The sequence below is a fragment of the Capsicum annuum genome, chromosome 5 (assembly GCF_002878395.1).
Source record: "Capsicum annuum cultivar UCD-10X-F1 chromosome 5, UCD10Xv1.1, whole genome shotgun sequence".
Taxonomy (NCBI): domain Eukaryota; kingdom Viridiplantae; phylum Streptophyta; class Magnoliopsida; order Solanales; family Solanaceae; genus Capsicum; species Capsicum annuum.
The window spans coordinates 40,065,448-40,078,513 of NC_061115.1; the positions used below are offsets into that span (position 1 = coordinate 40,065,448).

Genomic DNA, 13,066 nt, shown 5'->3' on the forward strand with positions numbered 1-13,066 from the left:
ATGCCACCACGATAAAACAATTTGAGCAGCAGTTTGGCCAAATGTCATCCATGTTGAATCATAGGTAGCCTATCACTCTTCCTATCAATACAGTACAAAATCAAAAAAATGATAGCCATTGTCATGCCATTACCACTCAGAGTTGTAGACCATCATGGATCCCCCCGTACCCACTGTGGTTGAGTCAAAGAATGATGATGATAACACTGATATTGAGAAAGCACCTGAAGTTGAAGCTAAAAAAATTGTCAGGTGTTGAGTGTAGGGCTGCAAAGGATAAGGATAAGGGTACGGTTGATAAACCAATTCTGAAGACTATTCCAAGACCTCCCCCTTATTTTCCTTAGAGACTGAAGAAGAAGTAGGAAGAAGGTAAATATCAGAAGTTCATGTCGATGCTGAAGGAGCTGCTGTCAACATTCAACTTGTAGAGGCACTGAAGCAGATGCCTAGATTGTGAAATTCATGAAAGATCTGGTCACTAGAAAGTAGACAGTGAGATACGAGCCCACTGACAATATACATTACGGCAGTATTGTTGCTCGTTGGTAGAGAAGAAGAAGGACCTCGGATTTTTCGCCATTACATGCATCATTGGGTCCTTCAACTTTACTCACGCTTTATGTAATCTGGGAGCTGGTATTAATCTTATGCCGCTAGTTGTGTTTAAGAAGTTAGGGTTGGGGGCACCCAAACCAACATCTATGAGGTTGTTAATGGCAGACTGGACTATGAAAAGTTAGTCGCTGTTCTTTGTGATCTGTTGGTGAAGGTGGCATCCTTCATATTTCCAGCTGATTTCGTGATACTTAATTGTAAGGTGAACTTCCAAGTTTCTATCATCTTAGGCAGACCCTTTCTAGTTATGAGTGGGCATTGATTGATATGGAGTTGGGACAGATGAGGTTCAGACTCAATGATGAATAGGTAATCTTAAATGTATGTCATTCATTGCGGCAGCCAAACAATATGAGAGTTGTGTCTTTGATAGACACCATTGATGATGAGATTGATGCAGGTATTATTCTAATTGAGGGGAGGCTAGGTGTTGAAGAATTGGCTGTCGTGATTATGAATTTTGAGAGAGACGATATTAAGGAGTATGATGAGACGGTGAGTGCATTATATGGGAGAGGGTCTTATACTTATGCTTTGAAAAAGCTTGATTTGGATCTGAAAAATAGAACCACTCCTCCCTCTCAACTGTCTATTGAGTAGCCATCATTTTTAGAGTTGAAGACCCTCCTTTTTCACTTATGCTATGCATTTTTAGAGGCCAACAACACCTTGCTAGTGATTATTGCAGCTGACTTGGTTGAGACTGAGGTAAAAACATTGTTATCAATGTTGAAAAGGTTCAAAAGAGCTATAGGGTGGACCATTGCAGATATTGTGTGTATTCCCCAGGAATTTGTACTTATAAGATCCAACTTGAACCGAACTACATTTCGAGTATTGAGCATCAACACCAGCTAAATCCTCTTATGTAGGAGTTGGTAAAGAAAAAATCATCAAGTGGTTGGACGCTGGTGTAGTATACCCCATTGTGGATGGCAAGTGGGTCAGTTATGTTTAATGCATCCTAAAGAAAGGCGAAATTATTGTAGTGCCTAATGAGAAAAATGATCTTGTGCCAATAAGACCAATCACAGGTTAGAGAGTATGTATATACTATAGAAAGCTGAATACATAGACTTAGAAGGACCATTTTCCCATGCTGTTCATGGATCAGATGCTAGACAGGTTAATATGTAGGGGTTGGTATTATTTTCTTGACAGGTATTCGGGCTATAATTAGATCACGACTGCACCTGAAGACCAAGAAAAGATGAACTTTACCTGCCCTTATCGTACTTTTGTTTTCAAGAGAATGCTATTTGAGTTGTGCAATGGTCCCACTACCTTTTAGAGATGCATGATGTCAATATTCTCTTAAATGGTGGAAGACACCATTGAGGTATTTATAGATGATTTTCTGTGGTTGGTGATACTCTTGATGACTGTTTAGTCCATTTGGCCAATGTTCTTCATAGATGTGAGGACTGTAATATGGTGCTAAACTGGAAAAAAGTGTCATTTCATGGTGAAAGAAGGAATTATGCTTGGGCGCAAGATCTCTAAAGAAGGAATAGAGCTAGATAAGGCAAAAATTGAAGTAATTGAAAAGCTGCCACACTAGTGTCGATGAAGGGTATTCGGAGTTTTTTGGGTCATGCTGACTTTTACAAGCATTTCATCAAGAATTTCTTAAAGATTACAAACCCTCTATGAAAACTTCTTGACAAATAGGTGTCACACCCCTATTTTTTACCACGTCCCACCCCACTAGGAGTGTTAATTTTTGAGAAAAATGAATTTTTCCAGTTAAAGTGACGTTTTGAAAAGATATTATTTATTTTGTAGAGTCGCCATCTATCACACCCTATTTTTTACCACATCCCATCCCATGAGGAGAGTTGGTTTTAGAGAAAAATAAATTTTTTCAGTTAAAGTGACGTTTTGAAAAGGGATTATTTAATTTACAGAGTCGCCACTTGGAATTGAGTTGAGTATTCCAAGTCACCTTGTTGAATCCCTATTCAAAAGGAAAGGACCCTTAATTTTTGGTCTGCAAACTAGAAATTCAAATAAGGAATTCTATTGACTGAGGAGAAAGTATGAAGCACCCTCGAGTTCGTGTTTCTAACACGGTCTCTTTAATGACATATGCCTGGCCTAAATTAATCTCTTGGATATATAATATTTGTTAGTCTAAAAGTGACTTCTATCCCGCTTTTTATTTATTTTGAATATATTTAAAACTGTCTTATATTAATTTGTGGCTTACCGGCAGCAGTACTTTCCTCCCTTACCACAAATTTTTATATATTTCTCAAGTCTTTGAGGCATTTATGGATCGTGTCCATTTTCTCAAAGTCTAAATAAGCTTCTAACATATTTAAAAATATATCCATCTCAATTAGATCGACTTTAAAATGGTATGTTAATTTTATTATAACAAATGGTCAATAGCAGTGATTTATCGCCAACTTTCACTTATATTAAACTTTGGACATTCATTCTTCTATACTTTTCAAATTTGCATTTAAAGCACTTGCCATTTTGTCAACATTCCTTTTTCAAAAGATGGAAACAATAAGTTTGGTCACGTACAGATTTTTATAATATTAATAAAATATTTTAATATAGATTAGCTAAACAGATAATTATTTTTTTGAAATAATAATTTCAAAAACATACACATTAATAGTAATTGTTAACACTAAATCTAGAAAAACATGTCTAGTTTCTACTTGCCCTTTATTTTACTAGACGATAAATGCCCGTGCGTGCACGAGCCCAATATATATGATATGACAATAATTGTGAATATTCTTACAAAAAATTACATCATGACGTTCATAAGAAATAGGAAAATTATAAAAGATTGAAAGTGCCATCTAAATCTGGGATATAAACAAGTTTCAGAAGAAAAAGAGAGAAATTGGTACATTAAGATAAATGCCCAATTCAAATTAATAATGTAATAGTGATGACACATACTTCAGCGATAGTAATATGAAGGAAAAAAGTCTTTCAAGCACCGACATATATTTAGTAATATGACAAAAAGGTCTAGAATGAAAATTTTGAATTCAAATCCAATTAATAAATTTCTTTAACGGGTTCTGACAACTCCTAATGTCAATTACTATATATAAGCATAGCAATTGAAAGTCCGAATTATATAGTAACAACAGAAAATATCAATATATCAATGTAAAGATCATTCTAGTAAAGATATAAATAAATGAATCTACAATGACTGAAGTTCACTCATCTCCAACTATTCCAAATTGTCATCACTAGCAGCCCAGTTTTTGTTCTCCATTTTCTGGGGTGATTTGGAAGTCTATCTGCTTCCATTCTAGTTTATCCCTAGCATTTTTTGCATTTTTGAACGACGGGCCATAACGACAGGCTGGACCAAATTAAGTTGTCCAAGTGAAAAGCACTATAGTACATGCCATTAGTCCAATTATTTCGCATTATACCCCACCAAATATTTTGCCGCTATCAAACTCAATGTCTAAACCCAATCTGGTCAGCAGCAACAAACATGGTGTCCCTGCAAGTTTCCATACATGTACAAACTCTATATCTTTATAGCAGTAAAAACTAAACAAAAGATTTTAAAGACAAGAAAAGAAAGGTAGACAACAAAATAGTTATATGTTAATGCTCGATATAATATGTAGACATGTTGATAAAGTCTTACCTGCGTCTTGGTATCGTTCTTCTATTGTAGCAAGCAGCATGTTTCGCACAAGAATAAACTCCTTTTCATCATTGGATGACTACCTAGTAGGTCCGAATACATAATGCTAGTCAGAACTATATTTTGTTCAAAAAAGGAATTATACTAAGGCATCATCATTACATCTGAAAGCAAAGATATCAACAACACCACCACACCGAGTGTAATCCCACAAAGTAACATTAAAATTTTCAGCTAGTTTTGAATTTCTAAACTACTATAGTTCAATTGGATAACATAAATCAAATACGCACACTATACTAAATCCAATTTTATGTGTGGTACACAAAATTCAGGTGAATCAATAGATGACTTGAGGTACCAAGATCACCAAGTTGTATTTGACCAAAAAAAGAGTTATTATTTCTTCTTTATGTAGTTATTATGTAATTCATGGATTACTTGTACATCATCACTTTCATTACAAAAAGAAAAAATCACTTCAATATGCATTCTGCAATTTAAGAGATGACTTAAGGGCAGCCCGATGCACTACAGCTCCTCCATGTGTAGGGTCTGGGATTTCGCAATAGGTTTCCACGGCTTGAATCCAGAAGTCATGGTCACATGGCAGGCATGAAATGTCTAATTTGTTGGTTTAACTTCAGCAGTCCCTTAAGAAATGTTTCAACAGATATCTACAATGCTATACATTTCTCAACAAGGCCTAGCTTTATTAATGAACTCCATAACACATGACATGTAACTTTCATTTCCCAATTAGGGCAATCATAAACCGAAAATAAGAAGTACCCACTTCAATTTTTAGAACTCCTTACTAAAATAGCAACTATTTGCAAGCTAAAAGTAAAGCCAACAGAAGAAACAACCAAGCCCAACAACAATGCGCTTTGTTGAAGGTGGAGTCCTAAAGGTTACTAAAGGTGCTCTTATTGTGATGAAGGGACAGAGAAAGTCTACAAATATGTATGTCCTGGCTCTACTATTACAGGTGATGCGGCCGTTTCTACCTCCTCTCTATCAGAAAGTGACATTGCTAAACTTTGGCATATGCGCCTGGGGCATATGAGTGAAAACGGGATGACTGAACTAAACAGTAGAGGACTTTTTGATGACAGAGTATTACCAAATTGGAGTTCTGTGAGCACTGTATTTCTGAGAAGTAGAATAGATTCAGATTCACTAAAGGCATCTACTCAATTAAGGGCACACTTGATTACATTCATTCAGATATATGGGGTCCTGCTAGAGTACCTTCTAGAGGAGGCGCTAATTACTTATTGACTATTATTGATGACTATTCTAGAAAAGTTTGGGTGTTCTTTCTGAAGCAAAAGAATGATGTGTTTCCTACTTTCAAGGAGTGGAAGACTATGATTGAAAAGCAGACAGGGAAGCAGGTAAAATGCCTTCGGACCGATAATGGTTTTGAGTTTTGTTCTAATGAATTTAATGCTTTGTGCAAGTCAGAAGGAATTATGAGACGCTTGACAGTTCGTCATACTCCATAGCAGAATGGTATGGTCGAACGAATGAATCGGACTATAATTGAAAAGGTGCGTTGTATGCTCTCTAATGTTGGTTTACCCAAGTCTTTTTGGGCTGAAGCTACTTCTACAACTTGCCTTCTTATTAACCGCTCTCCCTCAGTTGCAATTGATAAAAAGACTCCACAAGAGGTATGATCTGGTACCCCTGCTAGTTATTCTGATTTGAGGATATTTGGATCTCCTACGTATGCTCTTATTGATAATGAAAAGTTAAAACCTAGATCTATCAAGTGCTTATTTATGGGTTATAAGCCTGGTGTTAAAGGTTATAAGTTTTGGTGTCCAGAAAGCAGAAAGGTTATAATTAGCAGGAATATTGTATTTGATGAAACTGCCAGGCTTTGGGCTTCCTTCGAATCTAGTGTTTAGCCCTTAGATGAGCTTAGTGACATGAATTAGCAAAAGTCAAGCACCTATGTTGAATTGCAGATTGGAGCAGAGTCTACACCAGTCCTTACTTCTCAGTCTAGCCCGGAGATACAGAGTGGTACTATTTATTCTTCACCACCAGTGATGCCACAATATTCTATTGCTAAAGACAGGCCTAAAAGAGATATTAGACCTCCTCAGAAGTATGTTGAAGCTGATTTGGTTGCTTATCCATTGAGTGTTGCAGAAGGTATTGATTCCGGTGAAGATCCTTCTTCTTACTCAGAGGCAGTTAGTTGTTATGATTCCGGTTGATGGATGATTGCTATGCAGGAGGAGATATAGTCACTTTATAAGAATGGCATATGGGATTTGGTGAGATTGCCTAACGATAAGAAAACTGTTTGTTGCAAGTGGGTATTCTAAAAGAAAGAAGGAACATTGGGAGTTGAAGACGCTAGGTACAAAGCAAGACTAGTTGCTAAAGGTTACAGTCATGTTTCAAATATTGACTTCACAGATGTGTTTTCTCCAGTTGTAAAGCATAGTTCAATTCGAGCATTTCTTGGTATTGTGGCCATATATAATCTTAAGCTTGAGCAGTTGGATGACAAAAATGCATTCTTACATGGAGAACTTGAGGAAGACATCTATATGCAGCAACCAGAGGGTTTTGTAGTCTTAGGAAAGGAGGACTATGTATGCTTGTTGAAAAAGTCTCTTTATGGCTTAAAGCAGTTGCCCAAACAGTGGTATAAGAGGTTTGACTCTTTTATGACCTCTTATATGTTTTAGAGCAGTAGCAATGATAGTTGTGTCTACTTCAAGAGGTAAGTGATGGTTCATTCATGTATCTTCTCTTGTATGTTGATGATATGTTGATTGCAGCAAAGGATATGAGAAAAATAATAAAAGCAAAGCCCAATTCAGTAAGGAGTTTTAAATGAAGGATCTAGGAGCAGCAAAGAAGATCCTTGGCATGGAAATTATGTGGGATAGAGAAAAGTGTAAGTTATATTTGAGTCAGAAAAGGTATATTGAGAAAGTGCTTCACAGGTTCAATATTCAAAATGCCAAACCTGTAAGTACTCTATTGGCAACTCACTTCAAACTCGTGGCCACTTCATCTCCAAAAATAGATAATGCGCGTGACTATATGTCTCGAGTTCCAAACTCTAGTGCCGTCGGGTCTCTTATGTATGCGATGGTGTGTTCTCGACCAAATTTATCTTATGCCGTCAGTGCAGTTAGTAGATACATGGCAAATTCTGTAAAAGAACATTGGAAAGCAGTTCAGTGGATTTTCAGATACTTGCATGGATCTGCTGATGTTCGATTGCAGTTTGGATGAAATAGAGATGGAGTAATCAGGTATGTTGATTCTGATTTTGCAGGAGATCGTGATAAAAGGAGGTCCCTTACAGGTTATGTTTTCACCATTGGTGGTTGTGCTATTAGTTGGAAAGCTACCTTACAGACTATGGTTGCTTTGTCAACTACTGAGGCAAAGTGCATGACTATTACAGAGGCTTTCAAGGAAGCTATTTGGTTAAAGGGTCTGTTTGGTGAACTTAACAAAGACTTACATATTACTACGACCTTTTGCGACAGTCAGAGTGCTATTTTCCTTATGAAAGATCAAATATTTCACGAGAGGACAAAGCACATCGATGTTCGGTATCATTTGTGCGTGAAATTATTGCTCGTGGTGATATTGTGGCGAGCAAGATTAGTACTCATGATAATCCTGCTAATATGATGACCAAGACACTACCAAGTGCCAAGTTTGAGCATTGCTTGGACTTGGTTAGTGTTAGCTATTGAGATGTGCTCTTAGGGGCTTTTGTGAAAGAGGTGGAGAGTTTGTCTTGAGATGGATTTGAGTTCTGAATTAGAATTCGTGTCAAGGTGGAGATTGTTAGAGTTGTGATCCGAATTGTGTTGAGTGGGCCTTGAATAGACCTTTATGTTTTTGGGCCTAGGACTCATTTGTACACACGTATTATATAAGTGCATTTAGTGGGTTATTTTGTGCATTCAGAAAATTTAGTCTTCTCCACATTGTATCTCTTTCCATTATAGTGAAACCTTCTCTACCTCTCCCCGTGGTTTTTCTTGCAAGGGTTTCTACGTAAATCTGTGTGTAGTTCTTGTTTTCTTTTTCTTGTGGTTTGCTTATTCTGTCCAAATCCTAACATGTCAAAATACAAATTAATGAGTTCTCTGAATTTTTGAACCAAGTTTCAATATTGAGATTAATATTTTGTTATACTTTTTTTCGAGCTGAGGATTTATCAAAAACAACCTCTCGATCTGATAAGGTAGGGGTTGTCATGTAACAGTAAGGTATGAGTATACTCTAACTTCTAGAGAGGACTATATTAAGTATGTTGTCATTTGTTTGTTTCTATTGTGAGATTTCCATGCATGGATCTCCGCAGAGTGAGTAAAAGATGAGGAGTCCTCAATTCAATTTCATTCTCCATCGAAAGAGCATAAATCACTATAGACCTAACAATTTTCTATCTTTTCGAAAAGGAATCTCGATATCATAAACACTAATATAGAGTAGTGAGATGGGGATATTGTAGAGCTAAAGTAAGAGTAACTGAATCCAGACTACAATGTTGGATAACTTTTCGCAATTGGTGCAAACTATAGATATACCTATTGATGAGAAAAACAGTTCAATTTAAAAAAATGTGAACTCGGAAAAGTCGGTAATCCGATATCTTAGTACATAAACCTTCACATCAGTCATAAATTTCAGCCATAAAATTGGAATAGAAAATTAGAAAGAATAATAACGATATCAAACTGGGAATTGAGTCATAACATCAAAGTCTGTAAAAAATTAGGAAAAAAATTGTAAGAAAATTTGAAAGAACATACCTAAAATTCTGAAGATGAAATTGCTGACGACGGATAGTGTATAGTGGGTTGAACCCCTACGCAGAACCATATACACTTACCGTAAACTGTCATCAAGCTGACTATGTAAAATGACGGTGTATAAAGTTTATACTTCATCAACCAACAACTAAGGAAGAACGATACATTGGTAAAATAAAACAAGCCTCAATTGAAGGAGGAAATCATCTATATTTGGCATGATCAACCTATTGAAAATCATTCTAGAATTAAGACTACTTATAGAAAGGTGGCATCCTTGTTTGTCTAAAAATGGAGAAGGATAATGTGATTCAATATGTAAGGCAGTGTGGTATTTTCCAAAAGAATTAAGTATGATCCCTCTCCATACCTTGGTTTGCTACTACCATTGGAAATTTTTCTAACATTCATTGGTCTAGCATTAACACGAACTTTGTGGAACAATTACCTATATTTAATGGTAAATTAGTTCTTTAGGTGGTAGTGGATAGACTTATAAATATGACCATTTTACCGGATTAGCCCATCCTTATGCACCTTCAGATATTTCCCAATTCTTCTTACACTACATCTACAAGCTTTATCCCTAACTCAAAATTGCAGGGGCTCAACACCAAGTTCCACATTATTTTTTAAATCATCAAGTTAACAGACTATGATTGTGCTTCTATTTGCAATAATACAGTTACACGTTTTACTGATAGTCAAATTGAAACTCATTATGGCAGTAAAGTACAGAATGAACCCTTTGGCTTCATAATAAGGGTTCCCCTAGCATTGTAAAAAAAAGTTATCTTTGCTTAAAGTTCAAAGTCGTTAATCCTACCAAATAGATAATAATACCATAAGTGAAATCTGGTAAGGGTAAATTGCATGCAGACCCTTGGCTCAAAACTAACAACAGTAATAACAACACAGTAATGGAAGTGCAATAAAACAATAACCAGAAACTCCCATAGATATACTACGACTACATAGAAAGATCAGTGAGACAACACTCTACTACTACTAACCTCCCACTCTAATCAATTTCCTCCACAACCTCCTATCAAAGATCATGTCCCCAATTAAGCTGAAACTAAGGGATAAATCTCCACCTCCATCCTTTTTGTTATTTTTTTTAACAAGAGGATAAATCTGAACCTGCAATAATATCTTTCCTGATTAGAGGTATAAGACCAAAAGAAACACCATGACTCTTTAATCAACTATTCACATGACACAGAACTCTCTTCACTGAACCTATATTACTGGTACTTTCCTGTGTTTAAAAAGCACAACTATTTTAACAAACTCTATCTAATTGCACCATGCTGCTAACTATCACAAGATATGTATAGAATCATGCAACCGCCGCGAGAACTCGTGATAATGAAAAACCACGATTCATGCAACTAGGGTGAGAGACTTAGGAGAATGCAAAACCAGCCTAGGAAAAGGAAATTCACAGCTATGACCACTTCATCCCTCTAGACTCACTGAGAATACTCACAGTACTTCTCCATGCTACCACTTTTCATCTGAACAATTGTCACTATTTTCCTATTTATTTCTCTGGTGGATCTGTTTGATAAGTTTATGTTTATTTATATTTCTACTTTTAATAGATAAAAGGGCAGCCCTGTGCACTAAAGGTCCCACTATGCGCACGGTGTGGGGAAGGGCCAAACCACAAGAGTTCATTGTACGAAGCCTTACCCCACATTTCTGCAAGAGGTTGTTTACACAACTTGAACCCATGACCTCCTGCTTTTAATTAATAGGCAAAAAGAAATATTGTACAACAGAGACATTAACAATTTTCTTAGAGGACATATAAGAATTATATTAACAGATGTAGTCATGCTTTTAATAGTAGTGTATAACATTAACAGTTGCCGTATACCTCTTCTCATTTTCAAATCCTGCATGTTTCAACAAAAGGATATACACAATACAATTTTAATCAATAAGTACCACTACTCAATTCTATAACAAACATTTATCTATCAACCAAACCAATAATTCAGTAAACATAGAAATATCACTGCTACAGAGTGCAGCCTACCGCTAATTATAACCACAAATTCCATTAGACACTCCTTCAAACATAAATAACACTTAGTACACAACAAATCAACTATTAGAATACTGAAAACTTCAAAATACTATCAGAGCAGTCCGTGGAGGTAACAGATGGGTTTCAAGAATACAAAAACTCCATTATTTGCTACTGGAAAGGAGTATTTACGGTGGAGCATTTATTCTTTGAGTGAATCAATATATCTACTTAAAGTGATATTAATATAATTGATCCAACTGTTGTCATCATTTTCTTCTGCTGTATCAGTTGCTGAAGATTTGACAAACATAATTTTGGACCCAATCATTATTTTGTTTGCCATTGGGGTGTTAGTGGTGCTGCCAGTGCTCATGTTCTTTCTCAGTAAATCCTTTTCTTTAAATCAGAAACTAACAAATTGACATTGCAATAATACAACTTCTAATATCACACTGTTATATTTCATTTAGGTACTTGATATTAGTTATTCCCTTATGCAAACTGATGAGAGAAGTTGACTTATTACCTCCTAGTGCGAAAGATCTGCAGTTCAGTAGAGGTTGGTTTAGTGGTTGAGGGTGTTCAAAATTCACCTTGATTTTTTCAAGTTCTAATTGTAAGAACTACATTTTTATTTTTCGAACTCCCTTAGTGAAAATCCTGGATCCGCTACTACTCACCAGATTGGTCTTATTATCTCTTTCAATGTACCTATTTTTTATGTGTACGTTGTCTCTGTTTCTATTCTTAAATCAATTATTCTTTTTCTTTCATCTTTACATAGCAACGAAACCAGCAAGAAGGGCTAACCACATGTAAATCAGAACAAACAGTAAAAATCAGGAAAATTCACTATTTATGCATAAACTGCTACTTCAAATCCCACTTCTCTAAATAGTCATAAGTTTGATTGAATATCAGAGGGATAGACCAGTACTAATTATAAAAGATTGTCAAACCTGTCAAGCATCCGTAGTGGGTTGAAAATCATGTAGCCAATTATGTCTTGCGCGAGATCTGCGTTGTATGGATGCTTATGCAGTGCATTTAGGGCTTCTTTAAAAATGTTTTGTAGCTCCATGTTTCTTCTCTTTGGCTCTAAAATTTATCACCCCAAAATCATAGTACTAAATTGACATATACAATTCAAACATACAGGTGCATGTAAACCGCAGCTGCATTTAGAGTTGTTTAAGTATTGTGCTGTGAAACTCCAGAGTGATTCCGAAAGAAAAGGGGAAAGCAAAAGAGATTAAGGCGGATCGACAAGACAAATGACTCAAGCAGTAACAGTGGAAGATTTTTTGTTAGGTATATTGACGATTTTACCCTTGGTCATTCCGTTTCTATATAGTAGAAAATTTGTTCACTATGAACGCGTTTTTTCATTTTTTTCTTCCATACTGTTTCTCCTATTTTTTTTCATCTTTCAATTTTCTTTTTTCTTACTTATTGCTTTCTGTGCTCCCTTTAAAATTTTTGCTTTCTTCTTTCTATAAACTTTGTTTTTTCCAAATTTCTTTTCTTTTACACTCCAGTTTTCTCTAACCCCTTTTTTGCATTCTATGTGTGTTATGCATTTGTTCCTTTTTTTAAAAATAAATATGTTTTTTGGTCTTTGCATGCATACATGATTCGTAAATTGAAGTTTACAACATAACTACATAATAATTGTACATCAACGAAATATAATGTTACATTTTTAATACTAGTAACTTTGAAATTATCTCTTTTAAATTTCAAAATCAAACCAACATTATTCAGAAATAACAAATGACTTGTAAATAAAGACTTACAATATGAGACATATAAATAATAAACTACACATACTAAATAATATAAAAAGTCATTGAAATAACTTTATTTATACTTCGATTCACAAAAAAACTTTTACAATAAGTAATGTAAGATCGGATATAAACCTGTATGACGAACTAAAACAAAAGAGAGGCTCTA

The 13,066-nt window shown here is 35.5% G+C and overlaps 1 long non-coding RNA gene across 1 annotated transcript; it reads right to left on the bottom strand.

Moving 5' to 3' along the window:
* Positions 1–3,616: 3,616 nt before the first annotated feature.
* LOC107870888 lies at positions 3,617–12,425 on the bottom strand. The gene is made up of 3 exons (XR_001674491.2): positions 12,070–12,425; positions 4,259–4,341; positions 3,617–4,108 (listed from the first exon to the last, which is right to left on the bottom strand). It is a non-coding gene; the product is annotated as an uncharacterized LOC107870888 (long non-coding RNA).
* Between the last annotated feature and the right edge of the window lie 641 nt (positions 12,426–13,066).